The sequence below is a fragment of the Mizuhopecten yessoensis genome, unplaced genomic scaffold, assembly GCF_002113885.1.
Source record: "Mizuhopecten yessoensis strain PY_sf001 unplaced genomic scaffold, ASM211388v2 scaffold6277, whole genome shotgun sequence".
Lineage (NCBI taxonomy): Eukaryota > Metazoa > Mollusca > Bivalvia > Pectinida > Pectinidae > Mizuhopecten > Mizuhopecten yessoensis.
In genome coordinates this window covers 30,806-48,257 of record NW_018406469.1, presented here as the reverse complement: position 1 = coordinate 48,257, position 17,452 = coordinate 30,806, and the positions used below count along the sequence as shown (strand labels likewise).

Below are 17,452 nucleotides of genomic sequence, written 5' to 3'. Positions count from 1 at the left end.
GGGGCCCCAACCCCGGAGGTCCTATTTGCCTGGACTAAAAAATGTGTCGCGATTATAACGCGAATGTCGTAGTTGTTTATTTCTACTTTCATTGATGATTTTGTCATTAGAATAAGATCAGTTTTCTTATCATCCCTCGCTTTCAAAGAAAACATACGATATTAATACTAGTCCTTCTCTTTCAAACAATTTTGCTTTATAAGTTCATATTGGCAAGTATCGGGCTAAGTTCGGTTGCACAATTGATAAAGCTTTTCCATTCTTTATGATTGATTGATTTCCGTTCAAGAACCATCCCAACACACGTTTAATTTCTACCAGATCGCGTGTATCCAAACATAACCAGTGTGGGACGAAGTAGGATTTCTATTTCAATGTGTGCATACTTAATTAGATTACCCACTTTTGAATTGTAAACTGGTTTTCGAGCAATAACTATCCTAAAATTGGTTCGATTTCAGTCAAATTCGATGAGCATGAGTAGTTTAGTTGGTGTAATGTTTAGTCTATGACTGAGCTTGCCCGCCTCCACATTTCATGCATAAGTAGAAAGCTGGAGAGGTCCCCAGCATGTATGCTTAGTTATTTGCAAACAATACGTCTACAGAAAACCAAAATAATATTCAACAAATATAACGGGGGATAAATAAATTCCACAAAATTGCCTGCTATTTTTGGCCACAATATCAACCAATTAACAACAACTAAACACATTGATTACAAAAGAAATTAAAGGAAGATAAAAAACATATACTTTCACAAACAGTAGACATTTGTCATCATAGATATATAGGTGCCATTGGCACGGACACCACGTGATTTGGAGCAATTCCTAACCACAAGGTCAACGCGCCCATTTTATAAATGCTTATTCTTTAAACCAATAAAGTTATACTGCTATTTAATGATACTTTTAATGTAAAAATCCCCGATAAAACAAAGGACATGTGTGACAGCCATCCGTACCGGACATAAACGAGCAGACATGATTCAGCTATGTTCAACTTTGTGGTCGTTTTGTGTTATAATAGATTCGTTTGTGTTGCTATTTCCGTCCAACCCTGCTATCGAATATTTTACAGGGAACATCTAATACACCATATAATGTTATTACTAAAACGGGAAAGTAACGTTCAAGATGGCAGTAGTTAGCGTCTATATAAGAGCTATTTATGTTTTAATTTCATTTTTTTAAAATCAATTGTATTGATGACAATTGCGATTTTAGCATGTGAACAAATTGATCATCATGTCCTTACTGTGAAATCATAGAAATAATAGGAAACGTCATCTTCTATAGTACAAAAACAAATTTATAAAATAATAAAAGACACAAATGTACAATGGTATAATTGCGATTGTGTACTGTGAAGTTTAAAATACAGTTTTGTCTATCAAAATGCTCCATGCTAACTTTACTGACATATGTTTTATTTTCATACTCTTACAGTGACAGTAACGTAATCCGTGTACTGCCATTGTTACTGTTTGTGATGGAGTGGATACTTAATTTTGGCAAGTCTTTAAGATATTTCATCTAATAATTTTCAAAGAAAACTCTGCCATGTAATGAAATGAAAACATACCATACATTTTCGTATTGCAGAGTTATCTGTACTTGTGAGCAGGTATTGATTGTTACGACATTAGTTATCGCTAGTAACATTACTTGTGTTGATAGCAAATGTCTTTTAGAGGAAGGCACAGGTTAATATTCAAAGACAAGTTACTTGAATCTATATAAATGCAATAAACGTTTTGATGTTGTGATAGACAATCGAAAATAGCAAGTTCCACATTGACATTTGTTACCTAGCAACGTAAACAAACACTTATTCATGCGTGTATACATTAGTATAATATTGGTTTACTCAGTTTACTGTTTCCAACTGTATTATGTAGTGTAACATATTTAATGAAAACTAATTTTTGATCTTCATAACCAAAATGTAGCTAGGACCAAGTTGATCGATGGACAACGACATTAATTATTCATTTTTGTTTTATTGTATTGTCGAAATAGTTATAGAAAAGGTGCAGATTTAACAAGGAAGAGCGTGTTGTTAATTTGTAGAGTAGACACGCTCATAATAACTTTAAAAAAAATGGTTCTTCGGAAGAGCAAATGCGTATTTTAATATATTTTTTCATCTTTGACTTAAATTAAATGCAAAGTATGGACTGAATATTTACAGGCGTGATTAAAAAGAAACAGGGATCACTTGCAATGTTAAAACTTAACGCTAACGATGGACATTTCAAGAGATTCTGTTCTATTGTTAGATATCAGATTGAACTTGTGAAATAATTACAAAACAATGTAATTGATGTTTCACATGAGATTTTATATTTATCATAATTCCCGATATTAGAAGTGATCAATTGAAATTTCACTTTGTCGAGACAATTGTCTGGACGTCACAAAAGCATGTCGGCTTTGTATCGTCACAAATGAAGATTTACGTATGATTTTTATAAAAGTGATAATTCCCTTTATTTTACTGGTAAGATTCCAAAGATTATGTATTAGAAGTATATTTATTTCGTTCTTTTTGTTCATAAATAATAGAGAGGGTATCACCACTGGGTTTAAACCCTCTATCATATTTTATTTTCATATAAGTCAATTCAGGAAGTGAAACCGATACTTTTCATTATAGTATACATGTTCTTACATTGTTACATATATAACGTATCATAGAACCCGCGTTTTCCTAACACATAAGGTTAGCTATAGCGTACAGGTATGCATATCTACAGTGAATATGTACGTCAAACAGAAATTCACGGCATGAAAGCGTCGTAATACTAGTTACACAAATGCCATACTGGCCAGATTATTTCCCTTCTACTAAGCAAAACCATATTTTGTGTAAGCAGACATTTTTGTACTATATAAAGTGTTTTTGAGTAGAGTAAAAATGCCTCTTTTTAGTGAGGAGTAAGTCGCCATTTTTGTTCTTATCCCATTGATAACCACCGAAAGTGAATTCGCATTTAGAAAAAAGAATTGATGGCCAGTGTGGGGGTCGAACCCACGACATTCGCGTTATTAGCACGACGCTCTAACCGACTGAGCTAACCGGCCGATATATCATTAACAAGATACAAGAAAGTTTATTTGACGAAGCTTATCGGTGTACGTAAAATACGTACTCACCATAGGCATACACACCTTTATGTGTTAGATTAACTTTAACATACTACATATTTGTGTTATAATAAACAAGTTCTTGTATCTTAAATTACAATTGTAGTTAACAACCGGAAAGGAATAATATATATTTAGACTCGGCTGAACACATTGATCACTACCTGAAAGGCTTTCCTCACCCATCTCACCCGGCGAATATACATGCTTCTGTATCATTGAAACAAATGTGGATAATAACGGAACAAAAGAGAAGTAAATGAATGAATGTAAATACCAAAATATCACACTCTCGGCACAACAAAAAATGTCATAGATGTATTAGATGAATGTCAACGTTCGTGTTGTTCCTTAAATGTGGGGTCAACAATTGGCCCCTACTTCTATTTCTTTTAATTTTTTTTTGCTATAAATAGATACATAAATATGAACAATATTTGCATGTATGATTATTCATTATCACCACTGATAACCGTAGTGGACCTCCTTGCATAACACCAGGTTGAGTGACGGGGTATCTTAACAAAATGACAGATAAATATCTAGGGCGAATGTAATTTTAAAAATGAATTATGTTAGTGTAAAATGTATAAAATTATGTTATTTGATACTAAATATGTCATATTGGTAGGCATGAATTAAGCGTAGTTATACTTTTAATTAGAAAAAACATGCACAGTGTTCACAAAATTTAAAATATATCCAACATTGTCAAGTTGAGTCTGTATAGTTACAATGCTAGTCTATATTTAATCATTTTTAACAAAAAACTTTCCATATATATATTCTGTTTACAGAATCCTTTTTATGTAATATTAAAACCGGTAAAATACTTTTTTAGCATGCCAAACATGGCCAATGCATAAACTCACATAATCATGAAGATTTAATTATCATTGTTTTTTATGGTAATTACCAATACATTTTCTGTTTTTGTTTCATACTAAACCAATTCATTATATCATGCATGCTTTTAAGTTATGTGCAGCATATGGACCCCGACCAGCCCCTTTAAGTTCGCCTACTGTAAAGCCACGGTAGATGAGTGCATAGGACATGGTTGCAAAACCTGACTGAAAGTTTTACCTTAAAGGTCTCGAGCTCAAATAAGACATGTATATTTATCTCAGTATAACTGGCTGCAGCAAATACTGATTGCTGAGAATATCAGTATATCAGCAGAAAGCATAATATGTGGTAAATGCTACAAGCGCTACCTCAAACAAAGACCATTGGGATCCGTGTTTGGTGAACCTATAAGTACCAGTGTAAGTACTCCAGATGACATAGAAAATAGTGTTGACGGCGCTTACACAAACTTCATGTCAACCAACCAGCTACCACTAATCTCTGTTGAGAGTTTATTTTATGCTGGAAATTCACATTAAAGGTGTGTCATCTGTCGTAAAGAGGGCCCTGGGTTATGCAACATGCCACGGCGTACCAGAACAAACCTATTTTTTTACCGTTGTCTGTGGTGTCCACCTGATGCACGCGCTTGCAATGAACATACAATTGGCGACTTCCTGAACCCTTCATTGACAATCGACCTCCAGACAAGGGAACCGTTAGACAGAGCTGGTCAAGTGATACATGACCTCCCTGAACTGAGTCATTTTCTATCTGCAGGTAGCCCAACCAGTGCAGGCATTGATATTGACCATCTCAGTGAAGACATCACTGAAGGAATATTGAATTGAGAGAAAAAAGAAGATGTTTTGGGATTCAAACACAGACAATAGCACTGAAACTCTCATAGACAAAATATGTGTGTCATATACGTCATTAAAAATTAAAATTGTTTAAAGATTACTTTTACCTTCAAGGCAATACTCTCGTATATTTTGCAATGACTTTCTCATGTAACTGTGCATGGACATTCTCCTTCAGTTAGTTAACCCAATACATAACTCTGAGCAAAATTCTGAGCTAGGGGTTTAGTTGATCAGATTTGTTATACGGGTCATTGATAAGGTGATTTGTTACGACATATGCATTGGGTAGAGTGATCACCAGACGGACAAGGGTTGTTAAGAGCATGATTTCGGTGTTAGTGTTGTTATTGTCATATTGAAAACAACTGTACCATCCGAAGTGAACATAAAATCACAAAAAGAATACATTTATGGGTAGTGTGGGGAATGGGTAGTGTGGGGAATCGATGTGTTGTTGACTGAAAGTGATAGAGACGTTCAATGCATTTAAAACAAAAAGGATATCTCTAAATGTAAAAACAAATAAAACATTTTTGAAAATAAAAACCTTGATATGGCCACTGTGGGGGTCGAACCCACGACATTCGCGTTATTAGCACGACGCTCTTTTTTTTCTTTTTCTTTTCTTTTAAAATGAACTTTTATTAGTCCCAGCAAATAGGACCTCCGGGGTTGGGGCCCCGTCGGTTCCTCACAGTTCACATAAAACACATATTTAAACACTCAAAAATCACAGAAGTACATTTCTACATGAAATAAGCATGGTTATAAAAGGTATGTCATCGCTCATTTACAAATTAGTTGAAAAACGACAACTTAATCATAATGATAATGCATAAGATAGGATATTTTCAGTGCCTGAAGATAAATCTACAGCCCTCAATAATTTATTGTCAGCAACAAAATATTTCTTGAATAGAACACATTTCTTCTTCATGAGGTAGTAGTGTTTGATATAATCAAAATATTTACGAAATGTTAACATAAAAAAGTTCTTTATATTCACTTTTGTCATTTTATGTACCACCAGATTACGCCTTTTAAGAACGCAAAAACGCACTACTCCTAAAAAGAAGTTGATGAAAAAAACATTCGTATGTTTAATCTTCCTGGTATAACCCAGAAGTATGAGTTTTCCGAGAGAAAAATCAGAAAGGTAACTCTGATCAGCATCTGAAAAAAGTATCTTTGTTAACGTATTGATATAAGCCAAAAAATCAGAAAGTTCTGAACAATCTACAAACAAATGCATTAAAGTTTCCGTCTCAGAATCGCACAACAGACATGTATCGCTATCTACTTTGCCAATTTTCTTTAACTTCTCCATCGTAAATATAGAGTTATGTGCAATACGATAATGAACATCAATTATATCAGAAGGTAGAAATGGCATATACATAATTGAAAAAACCTGTGGAAGATAAACATTTTGAAAAATCTCTGACCAATATCCCGATGATTTGGGACTTTTGAAGCAGTAGCGAATGAAACAGGCGTAAATATCCCGAGTAGTCCTGGGATGTAACTGTACAGTAGTCCCATTAACATCTACATAAGTAATATATGGCCTGGACTCTGTTCTGATATTGGTATGTACATTAGTTAAAATCACTTTCTTATAATCTGCTGGAATGCATCCCATAACAGTATTAAAATCGCTCTAACCGACTGAGCTAATCGGCCCGTATACACATTTTCCTGACCCATCTAAGCTAAACACGTACTAACTGTTGAAGTACATTAACATGTGTTGTATGATATTATATATCCTACATATATATGGTACATTAATCAAGCACGTATTTATTTTATTACAAATTGAGATTGACTACCTGATAGGACTATTATACGCGATTTATTACATGGATTATAATATGAAAATGTTGTCTTCCATTGTCTTATCTGGGGATGATGTACAAAATAAATGACACAAAAATAGGAGATGGATGATAAAACAGGATAAATTAAAGGATATTAACAGATGGAGTGGATTGGTGAGTGAAAGAGAAAGTGAGATTTGTGAATGAGTAAGTGAAAGAATTTAAACAAAAATATCAATGACAACAAAAATATCAAAACACACTATCGGCCAAATAATGAATGCTAGGCATATATATCAAAAAGGAATGTAAGGATTACAATTTTCAAAAGTAGTTTTTGCTCATTTGGCACCTGGATAATACTAATTAATTCTATTAATTCACAGGGAAAATTACAATAATTATATTAGTATAATCAGTAAGCTATAGAACTTGTGGGGATCAATGTAAAGACTTAGCTAAGAATGATCATAAGTGTCATGAATGGGCTAGGGAATCGTGAGTATGATAGTCCAGTAGATTTACGTCTAACAACAAGCTGATTGAAACAGAATTCATCTTTTTACTTTTCACAATGTTGTTCTTGTATAGAACTGAAAACATTTAAGAAATCGCCCTTGGGGAAATTTGTTCTCCCTTTCTTTGGGTAAGATTACTGGACTATGAGACTTATGACACCAAGATCAAATTATCTCAGTGATTCATCACTTTGTTATTTTCACACCTAGAATTGTATGTAATCAATTCTTCACACACATTGTCTCCCGAATAATACATATACAATCTAAGTCCATCAGTTTATTCAGTCAGTTAGAGCATCGTGCTAATTAGGCGAATGGAATGTGTTCGACCTCCATACTGGTCAAATATCTTGTTTAAGGAATGATATTCATGATCAATAAATGCATGCTTACTTTACCTCAAAACGTAAAGAAAGTAATTGACATGACTTATCAACGCCATGTTTATTATACATTAACAGTGATATGATAAAAATAGCATTGGGTGTGTCATCAATTTTAACGGAATCTGACATGAAAATCTTCTATTTGATTTGATAGTATTTTAACATATCTAAACTGCATACAATCACAATTAGGGGCATATACAATTGCATCAGTTTATATCTCTTCTTGAAGGAATTAGTTTTCCCACAATCTTACCTTCTTTATCCAACCAAATGGGTTTTGATAGTTCTATGGAAATATCAATAAAGACACTGCAATACGTGTTCTGGGATTCAAACGCAAAACATAAACCAACTCTTATAATCGTACAGACAACAGATTATGTCACATACTTCACTTAAATTATTTGTATGAAAGGGATGATTTACAGATAACTTTAACTATTAAAGCAATACTCACACACATTTTGCAATAACGTTTTTATTTTATCAACATTCCAGGTCATATTACTATCCATAGGCAGTTTTCGTTACGGCTGTATGGTGCAGTGTTCATCACTTTTGGCATACTGATTATATTATAATTGTATAGGTGAATTCACATGGGGTGTCTAACGTGTATCTTTCATTTGCCAATTCATACCATGTATACTAGTAAAATTCTGAGACAGGGATATGTTCTATATAAATTAATTGATAAGGCGACGGCATGTTTATTGATAACGTCATGACACCTGTTAACCCATCACCAGACTGATATCAGGAGTCAAGGCAAGCTTTTTTTTTTTATTTATCAGCATGTATGTAGGTTTTGATTCATAATTTAAAACAATATAAACAAGATGGCGGAGGATAATTCCTTATTCACACATGAGTTTAATTACGCCAGGTGAGCTTTTCTTTTGGCGGTTGCATGCAATACATATTTACTTAGTTAACTTACAGTTTTGATTGACACTTTTAAATGAGATTAATTCAATTCACTTTTTTTGTCATTGTTAAATTGATAAGAACTTAACATCCAAAGTAAAAAAATTATTTTGAAAACAAAAAAAATATATGAAGAAAAAAACATCTTATGGCCAGTGTGGGGGTCGAACCCACGACATTCGCGTTATTAGCACGACGCTCTAACCGACTGAGCTAACCGGCCCTCATGCACGATAATGAGACTCATCTTTACTAAGTACATACTCACTGCAGGAATGTGCGCACCTTGATACAGTTGCTTGTTCTGTATGAAATAAACTTGATCACACTACACGTATATGTTACAATAAACACTTACGTGTAATTGGATTACAAATTTTCGCAAACAGATGAAAATAAGCATCCAATGTGAAAAATCCATCTGAAAAAAAAATCAAACCTGATGAAAAAATAATCTTATGGCCAGTGTGGGGGTCGAACCCACGACATTCGCGTTATTAGCACGACGCTCTTTTTTTTTTTTTTCTTTTAAAATGAACTTTAATTAGTCCCAGCAAATAGGACCTCCGGGGTTGGGGCCCCGTCGGTTCCTCACAGTTCACATAAAACACCTATTTAAACACTCAAAAATCACAGAAGTACATTTCTACATGAAATAAGCATGGTTATAAAAGGTATGTCATCGCTCATTTACAAATTAGTTGAAAAACGACAACTTAATCATAATGATAATGCATAAGATAGGATATTTTCAGTGCCTGAAGATAAATCTACAGCCCTCAATAATTTATTGTCAGCAACAAAATATTTCTTGAATAGAACACATTTCTTCTTCATGAGGTAGTAGTGTTTGATATAATCAAAATATTTACGAAATGTTAACATAAAAAAGTTCTTTATATTCACTTTTGTCATTTTATGTACCACCAGATTACGCCTTTTAAGAACGCAAAAACGCACTACTCCTAAAAAGAAGTTGATGAAAAAAACATTCGTATGTTTAATCTTCCTGGTATAACCCAGAAGTATGAGTTTTCCGAGAGAAAAATCAGAAAGGTAACTCTGATCAGCATCTGAAAAAAGTATCTTTGTTAACGTATTGATATAAGCCAAAAAATCAGAAAGTTCTGAACAATCTACAAACAAATGCATTAAAGTTTCAACGCTCTAACCGACTGAGCTAACCGGCCCTCATATCCGATGAGGCGACTCAACTTTACTAAATACGTACTAACTGCAGGAATGTGCGCAGATTTTCAAGTGTGAAATATGAACACGTACGTTTTGTTGGATTACCAATTTTAGCTTCACAATCTGATAAGAATGTATATATAGTATGTATACTATATCTAGACAATAAGGATAGCAAGGCTCGCTACATGAAAGGCTTGTCCTAAATCATCTTTCCTATGGATGATGAACATGTAATATGTATAATCAATATAATGGTCGACAATGGAATTATGTATGAAATATAATTTAACAAAATATAAGATGGAAAACATCAATCTCTATATACGTTAAACAAGAATGATAGAGTGTTATGATATAAGCAAAGTAAATATTAAAACACACTCCCGACTTAAGCTTAATACAAATGATAGGAAAATCATGTGTAAATTTCGTTCTTCCAATATGCATTTACCCGTAGAAAAAGGAAGATGGTTAGGTATTCCTCGTCGAGAAAGAACATGTACATTATGTAATTCCGACATTGGGGATGAATTTCATTACCTATTTATATGTGAAAGTGATTTAGTTAAATGTCTAAGAGAGAAATATATACCAAAATACTATTTCACTTATCCAAGTCAAATAAAAATGCAAGGATTGTTTAATATATCTAATGTAAAAAATTACACAAAATTTGTAGATTCCTAGAAAAGCTTGAAAAAACATTAACTTAATTTCTGTACAAGGTTGTGCTCCTTCTATATATAACTATGCTATATACAATGTTGTAATTGTGTTTATCACACGCCATGTATCATATTTACTATATGTATGTGACCTCTTGTTACACACGTAAGTGTGTCGGAGTGAATAAATAAAACTTGAAACTTATTACATGTACCTTATAACATTAATTTATTACTTCTTTCCAGGTCGGACAATGCCTTCAGTCTCATAGGACACCTGGTCGAACAAGGCCGCCATCCATTCTGAAAGGACAATTGCAGTGAATGACAGCTGTCACATCTGATTGTCCTTATAGTGTAAATGTACTTTACGGTGCTATTATTCTATTATGGCCCTTTCCCGAGGGAACTGTTCTCTTATAGTGTTGTCTGGGGAGGTATAGTGCCCGAGCCGTTAGGCGAGGGCACTATACCTCCCCAGACAACACTATAAGAGAACTGTTCCCGAGGGAAAGGGTCATAATAGATTTAGTACATCTCTGCCACATGATGGTTCCTGTAAGTGCCGCCGCAAGCCTTGCCTGATGGCAATAAGAGAACTTTTTGAATATATCTCTCCTTTTTTGTTGCGTATATTGGCATAGAAATCCGCCAACACACCGTTAAATTCACTGCATTGAATCGTCGCAAGATCACATACAGTTCCCCTTTCCAGGAGGAACGCTTTAAGGACTGTGACTGCAAATTGTGTCGCCTGCTTCGTTTTCATACATTGCTGAGCCTCCGCAAAGCAATCGGCATTCCCGGTCCCGAATCTCGAAGCCATTTTGGCAGACGACAACAATGAACTGAAAGTAGAATATGTACAGCGCCCCCTAGGAGAAGGGGCGCAACTCTTGGCGTCACGCTACTTTTCCCGCAGTCTCAGCGGTCCAAAAAAAGGTATAGTGCCCGTCTCCAGGTATAGTTCCCGTCGTCAAGGGCGGATGCTAACTATACCAAATAGAGCAAGGGTAGTTATCCAATAGCTATCCTAGTAATTATCATGTGATGTACGAAATATGTTACAACGCTCAAATTTCCGTTGTTATAGCACTAATACTTATGGTAATAAGGTGATGGACACAAAAGCCACTCGTACTTCTTTTAGTATCTGCCAATAAGAAGTGCATTCTTTAAATAACATTTACTTTCCTTAATCTACAAAACATTACCATTCACTGATTCTTATTCTTTACACGGTGTTGAAAATTCCAAATATGACATATGATGAAGTGGGCTATGTGAGCTTCACATTTGTTAAAAAACATGTTTTTGGTTCGAGAATAAAATTTTGGCCATAATCCGAAAGGCTGTCTACATATGAAAAGGTGTAAAATTTTGACAACAGCACACGTCGCAAAATTGCAAAAAAATCAAATTTAACAACTTTACTGGGACCCAGATAATTCTGCAACCAAGAAGGTAATCTTTAATTTCAACCAGAACTTAGGAAAAAAAAGAGGTTTATACACTTCTCAGTACTTTATCTGTATTGTATATATAATAAAGTTTATAAATATATATACATGTATATATGTGTTGTGTAGGGTAAGTCTGCTGTGTTTACATTTCCTCGACATGTGCCTTGTTTTTCAGAGTCGGGCCATTTCTACTGTACACTGCTACCTATATATGTATGACCAGTCTTTGAATATTGTTTTAGAATAGTCATCAACAGAATATAAAGGATGTTTTTCAAAGTTTATTTGCCCTTGTCACATTGATAACACTATAATTATTAAAAAATATCCTTTGAAATAAAAACATTAGAAAAAGAAATGAAAAAAAACATCTTATGGCCAGTGTGGGGGTCGAACCCACGACATTCGCGTTATTAGCACGACGCTCTTTTTTTTTTTTTTTCTTTTAAAATGAACTTTTATTAGTCCCAGCAAATAGGACCTCCGGGGTTGGGGCCCCGTCGGTTCCTCACAGTTCACATAAAACACATATTTAAACACTTAAAAATCACAGAAGTACATTTCTACATGAAATAAGCATGGTTATAAGAGGTATGTCATCGCATTTACAAATTAGTTGAAAAACGACAACTTAATCATAATGATAATGCATAAGATAGGATATTTTCAGTGCCTGAAGATAAATCTACAGCCCTCAATAATTTATTGTCAGCAACAAAATATTTCTTGAATAGAACACATTTCTTCTTCATGAGGTAGTAGTGTTTGATATAATCAAAATATTTACGAAATGTTAACATAAAAAAGTTCTTTATATTCACTTTTGTCATTTTATGTACCACCAGATTACGCCTTTTAAGAACGCAAAAACGCACTACTCCTAAAAAGAAGTTGATGAAAAAAACATTCGTATGTTTAATCTTCCTGGTATAACCCAGAAGTATGAGTTTTCCGAGAGAAAAATCAGAAAGGTAACTCTGATCAGCATCTGAAAAAAGTATCTTTGTTAACGTATTGATATAAGCCAAAAAATCAGAAAGTTCTGAACAATCTACAAACAAATGCATTAAAGTTTCCGTCTCAGAATCGCACAACAGACATGTATCGCTATCTACTTTGCCAATTTTCTTTAACTTCTCCATCGTAAATATAGAGTTATGTGCAATACGATAATGAACATCAATTAAGCACGACGCTCTAACCAACTGAGCTAACCGGCCTATATGCTGTTAGCGAAAGCTAAATTGGTAGGTACACAATGTAGGCAATCTCACCTGTATACTATGTATTTCATACGCTAGATTATGCGGAATATGTTACAATTATGAATACGCACGTGTCCATTTGAATTAGTTTTCATATGTCAATTAGATAGGAGAGAGAGAGAGAGAATATATGCATTTAGAGGCGGCGGATCACGGTAAGATGATAAACAAGTTCACAAGGATTCGATAATGGAAAACGATATAGAAATGAATGATAAAGGGAAACAAAGAGTGACTGCATGCTTTAATGGGTGAATGAATAAGAGTATGTATTTATGTAACAATGAATGAATTGTGGATGATGGATGGATGGATGGATGGATGAGTGTATGAATGAATGAATGAAACGTTTGACATTTGAAAAAAAAGAGATAAAAATTACAAAACATTACATTTAACGCTATTATGCTCGATGCTCCATCACAAATGTCAATATCATGTCATCAATGGTTGTTTTCCAAAATTGATGTCTTTTTATTTTAACTTATGACTAAATGATACTTTAAATTAACATAACAAAGATTTTTTCATGATAAAAGTTCTAAGTGTGAACATTAACTTCATTATTCATCATTGTTAATTCATTATTTTAGGATTTTTAACAGTAACCTCTCGCCATTTTACTTCAATGAGAGATAGTATTTTAACACGCCACAACTATTTTGTGTAAAGTGTCAATAACATTAACTCTCTGCTACCGCTTCTATTAAGAGCCCGTACATGCGTGTAGCTTTTACTTCTGATGTTGACATACATTATCGGTTTGAATCATAGCTATCAGATTAAACATGCATTGCAATGCCCAGTGGCGGATCCAGAGGGGTTTTTGGGCTTCAGGAAACCCCACCCCCCCCTGAGATTTTCTTTAAAAATCATATATTTTCACCATTTTCCCAATTTTTTCCAACATGGAAACCCCCCCAGGAAATTTGGAACCCCCCCCAGATAGGTCTCTGGATCCGCCACTGATGCCCATCGTATATCACTTACTAATACCCCTTTAAACATAGATATATTACGCAAAGAGATTTGCTGGTGTTACCAGGTTGGACAATGTCTTCAGTCTCAAAAGGGTTAGGTATTCATGTAGTCTCAAAAGACATTTAAAGAAAAAAACAGCTGTCACTCAAGTCATCTAATTTCTTTTGTTGCGTTCGTGTACTTTACGATAGTACATTTATTTAGTATTCATTCAGGACCTAGACCTTGGACTGAACGGGTATGATTTTGGATACTCCAGAAAACACCCACTTACAAAAGAGAAAGCTATTGTAATAAATTTATATTTGAACCGCATTCAATATATCAAGAACGTTTACATGAAACGTATTACAACAACAACAGCAGCAACAACAACAACAACAACAGCAACAACAACAGCAACAACAACAGCAACAACAATAACGAAAAACCTTCTTTTGTTAATGTAACATTATAAATATTAATTAGTTGATTGATATCATAGTCGTACAAAACGTTAACTATCGGTAACTCTTATTCAATACACGAAGCAGCTTGTCGTGCTATTTTTAACAAATGTGACATACCATACTTTGATATATTTTTGGCGTCGCAAATGTTTGGCGCTTTGGGCACAGATACTTTAATTTTAGTTTAGCACTTTTAATATTGGCATCATACTGTTTCATTGTATTAAATGTTTAATTGCTAACTCTTCCTTCCATAACATTTCGGTAGGTTACAAGTGGTGTCTTCCAGACAAAAGCAGTTACAATGATGAAGCAGTTTAGGACATATTGGGCATCGTTATATTCGGCCAATTCACTCAATATATCACATCCAAAATATCCCAAATAACGGCACGTCATACAGAATGGTCATTTTCGGATTTGTTTACATGTTAACGGTAGTTTGTAAATGATTAGTATATGTTATTTATATGAATGATTGATTTCATTTTTGTTGACGGGTTATATCTAACAGAGGGATGCTAAATGCAATCAACGTAATATTAAGATAAGTGTTTATACTTGAGATTGATAGATTTTTTTTAATTTTTTTTTGTACAGTTTGAAAGTAAACAGCTAGATATATTGAATGTGGTCCAAATATATATTTATTGCAATAACTCTCTTCATGTCGGTGGGTGATTTCTGGAGTATCCCAAAAACCCACCCGTACTGTACGATGCCTTTAAGAGGCGTTAATTATAGGTTTATGTATTGTGGTGTTTCATAACAGTAATGTGTTAATTAAGTATTGGTATATGCACATTATTGAACGGTGTTTTATGTATACTGTGATGTCACTCTCCTATCTATTCTAAATATGTGTAGATAATGTGATATGTATATCTGTGTGTATAAGCCTAAGGGATTTATGCTAATAAAGAATGAATTAGGTCCTAACTAAAGTAACAAAAATATGTATGGTGTCATAAAGTGCATTTACACAATAAAAGTGATTAGTTTGAGTGACAATGCAATTTACCCGGTGAGACCGGAGGCCGTACCTGACCAGGTAAGCCAATTAAGCTGTCCTTTCTGACCGACGGCAGTGACTGAGCTGGTCGACCAGCTAATCGTGGCAAGTAATAGAATTAGCTCAAAGGGTATATGGCATGCGATGGACAATTCAATTTCAATTCAATTCAGTTTATTCTCTTTTCAATACAAATTATAGAGAAACATATTAACAAGATAATTTACAATACAGTTGTCCATAAGGTAAGTCACACACACACAATCTAATCAATATTATTCAAATACATTATAATTCATATCATGGAGGACAAATATTATATAAGATTATTCTTTTAATTGCACATAGTTTTTTCAAGGTACGTACATGTTTGGAATTCATCAGCTCGTTAAACTTTAAAATGTCAGGTCTTATATAATAGTACTTATCTAAATCTGTTTTTCTAAATTCAGTTATTGATGGACAAAGGCAACGTATGAGTTAATATGACAACAATGATTCAAAAGAGAAAGCTTCACAAATGGTATTTATCTAGATTGACACAAGTTTTAAGAGAGGTAATATAATAAACAGTTTACAGAAAATGGAGAAAAATAATCATATATAACAGGGTTTAGTGCAGCTCCCCTTCTTCTTCAACTGAAGTTAAAGACAATGTCCAACCTTTTGTCCCCTAGCATCACCAATGAGTCACAGAAAGAAGAAACAGTTGTATGATACATTGTTATTCGTTTTTGGTATATTATTTCCATTACCAAATGGTACAGGTACAATCACCTGTGGGTGTGCTCCGTTCATCTTTCAATAGAAAGCCAATCAGTGTCGAAGCAAAAAACCAAAAAAAAATATGAATAAAATAAAAAATGAAATAAATGTTCAAATTAAACATTTTTGTTATAAAATTCTTAATGATATTTACATTAAATACAATAGTTGAACTATAAATTATCTGTTATATCTAGTAGTAATCTTGGACTTTATGAAGTTATTTACTGTCACATTCCCTTTCCGACACGGAGCTTTCATCCTTTTGACATTTAATACCCATAATGAGGTTTTAATTGTTGTAATGTTAATTTTCTTTGGAGAACTAAATATGCAAAAAGAATATTCAATAGGTGCTTCCTAATCATAGGTATTGCTAGTGATTTCTATAAGTTTTGCAATAAATTGTGCCTTATCCCTTGCTCTGCGTTTGACAATGTACTTAAATAACCTAATTCTATACTAAATATGTAGAGGATTAGTAATTAGTGTGAGATTAGAGTAAAATCAAAATTGATACCCGTGATAAAATCAAACATCATCAAATGTATACATAATGTATCATATACCGTCGGCGAAATGGCTCGTGATGTTACGTCATATTAAATATATATATTTACAAAGTTCAAGTTCAAGTTCTTTATTAACTTTAAGTCTTGCGACTTATCAGTGTAAACATATAGTAAATAGGATATTTACATATGTACAAAAAGCCACATTGGTCATAGGAGAATGAACAATACACACATACAAACTGTCATATATCTGATCGGCGTTTAACAACAGTGAGGAGCTGAACAGTGTCTCCCCTGCCACACTAACAAAAAGAATAACGGTAAAATGAGGAAAATGAATACAATTACATTTGAAATATACAGCCAGACATTCCTTAAAATCAATTATGTAGTTGTTTGATTGCTTTGTCTTTTCAAAAATATAAAACAATAAAATGAGGTAACCAGCCCATATACAAAAGTTTCGATAAAAGTGGTTTGAGTATTTTAGCGGAAAGATATTTATCCAGGAAATCAAAAAATGTATTCTATGCTAAATAATGAGTATTTCGTATTTATTGACATACCACATATTCCTTAAAAGTGTTTATTAGTAAATGGAAAAACATCAAAAGATTTTA

General features: G+C 33.6%; 2 non-coding genes across 2 annotated transcripts; both read right to left on the bottom strand.

Annotated features, from left to right (window-relative positions):
- Positions 1–3,014: 3,014 nt before the first annotated feature.
- Positions 3,015–3,088, bottom strand: Trnai-aau. The gene has a single exon. It is a non-coding gene; the product is annotated as a tRNA-Ile (tRNA).
- A 5,584-nt stretch (positions 3,089–8,672) lies between these two features.
- On the bottom strand, positions 8,673–8,746 carry Trnai-aau. Its single transcript has one exon. It is a non-coding gene; the product is annotated as a tRNA-Ile (tRNA).
- Positions 8,747–17,452: the final 8,706 nt, after the last annotated feature.